The sequence below is a fragment of the Cyprinus carpio genome, chromosome A13 (assembly GCF_018340385.1).
Source record: "Cyprinus carpio isolate SPL01 chromosome A13, ASM1834038v1, whole genome shotgun sequence".
Classification (NCBI taxonomy): Eukaryota; Metazoa; Chordata; class Actinopteri; order Cypriniformes; family Cyprinidae; genus Cyprinus; species Cyprinus carpio.
Window position 1 is genome coordinate 28,601,470 of NC_056584.1, and position 2,359 is coordinate 28,603,828.

The window sequence follows — 2,359 nt, forward strand, 5'->3', positions numbered from 1 at the left end:
ACAATCTGAGCAATATTTCTCTGTGTACAGAGACAAAGACATGAGCACACTTCAGTGTCAGACTCATTATTATAATCACATCCAGAAGCTTTCTGTGAAATGTAATGAACTCATGAATCTGTTGCTTGACCTCTTCATATTTAAAGAGAGAACTATAGTTTCCGAAGTCAGACAGACTGGAGTGCTGTGGATTACTAGATACACATTTTCCTCATCAGAACAGATTTGAGGGAAAAAAAAGTCATAATTTCTTATTTCTTACAAACACGCAGCTTTTGTCTTCTCCAGATGTTAACTGATGGACTGGAGTGCTGTGGATTACTTGTGCATTATTGTGATGTTTTTATCAGCTGTTTGGACTCTCATTCTGACGGCACCCATTCACTGCAGAGCATCCATTGATGAGACACTGATGCAGTAGCAGCTGCCATCATGACTTTAATTTTACAATGACAACTCTTTAAATAAAGAAACGATATTGGACAGCGGTGTAAAAATTGTCAATTTATTAACATGATTTTCTCAACACATTTGGGCAGAAATAAATGGCATTGATGTAACAAGGAAATGACACAAATGGTAACAGAGCTGACTGCAGCGTGAAGCTCAGAGCATTTCATAACCTCTCATGAAGGACAGCTTTGGGCTGCATCTTCAACAACAACAAAACATGGTTTGATGGCAAATAGCAGTGAGTTCAATAAACAATATGCATTGGTGTGCATCACTAATATCATCATCTCAGATGAACAAAAGCATTTTCTCCCAGATGCAGATCTGAGAGCCTCATGTTCCCCCCTGAGATCCGCTTCGATCCAGTGTAAAATCAACAAGATCCTCAGTGTTTCTTTTCTGCGTTCTAAAACACCTTTACAACCTGAGAGTATCACCCATAATATTTACACCACCACAAAATCCATAATCCACATTCATATGTCAGAGTGAGTTCGAGTGATTTTGGACTCGACGATTCATCATTCCAGCTCTCGTCTGGAAACTGACAACATTAATATGACAGATGAACCTGAATGAGCTGATATACAGATAATATTAATGCAATAATAAAAAAAGAAAAACCCTGATACCGTGACAATATTAAGACTTGCATGCAGTGAAATCAGGGACTCCTGAAATGAAGCCTGCTGTAAAGAAACAGGAAAATATGACCGAAGGTAACAGAAATCAGTGGTTTTATACGTAATCTTGCAGCATTTACAGACTATGACCCAGTTTTGTCATTTCTGTAGATATAATCTGACATCTGCTCTGCACTTTATACAGTGAGCTGAATATTCATGATATAGTGACCTTTCAGAGACGCAGCATCAGTCTGAGCATTAAAAGAGAAACGACACAGTGTGTGTGTGTGTGTGTGTGTGTGTGTTTGTGTGTAAATGTGTATGTGTGTGTGTGAGAATGTGTGTGTGCGTGAGTGAGTGTGTGTGTGTGTGTTGTGCAGTATATTGAGCGTGTGTGTGTGCGTTTGTGCATGAGTGTGTGTGTGTGTGTGTGTGTGTGTGTAAATGTGTATGTGAGTGTGTGTGTGTGTGTGTGTGTGTTGTGCAGTATATTGTGTGTGTGTGTGTGCGTTTGTGCATGAGTGTGTGTGTGTGTGTGTGTGTGTGTGTGTAAATGTGTATGTGCGTGTGTGTGTGTGTGTGTGTGTGTGTGTGTGTGAGTGTGTGTTGTGCAGTATATTGAGTGTGTGTGTGTGTGTGTGTGTGTGTGTGCTGATCATTGTGATCTTTATTATTTCAGCACAGCAAGTTCTATTCAATTTCAATTTCTTAATGGGTTTCAAAATCCACTATGAACCCAAACCCAGATAAAAAAAGAAAGAAACCCTTCCCTCAGAGAGAAACACACATTCGCTCACATCAGCAAAACCCATAACATACAGTACACATACAGTGTGAGCACAGTAAAGCAGCAGCAGACGTTCCCTTTCACCCAGAACACACCATCTACTCCAATCACTAATGTGCTCCCTGACGAGGACTGATTTAACTGCCGCTGTACAGATCCACATTACTGGAGCTCAAGCCTCGACTGTCTCTGAGCCGCCGGCCGGCCGGACTCTGAACACCAGAACAGAACAGAACAGAGAGAAGAACGTGAGGAAAGCATGGACTCAACATTAAATCAGCTTCAGCTCCACTCATGTTCCTGCTGTTACTGTGAATGATTCTCTGAATGAAGCTGATCTGAGCACTTCACTGCGTGTGGATAAACTGAATTTCCTCGTGGACATCTGTCACATTAATATGGAAGCTTGTTTACATTACAGAATTAAATACATAAACGTAACTGCAACTTTATGTCTCAGTTTTTACTTTTGCTTCTCAATTTTGAGTTTATA

At 40.4% G+C, this 2,359-nt stretch overlaps 1 pseudogene; it reads right to left on the bottom strand.

Annotated features, from left to right (window-relative positions):
• Positions 1-1,687: 1,687 nt before the first annotated feature.
• Positions 1,688-2,359, bottom strand: part of LOC109081141 — a 24,804-nt pseudogene continuing 24,132 nt past the window's right edge.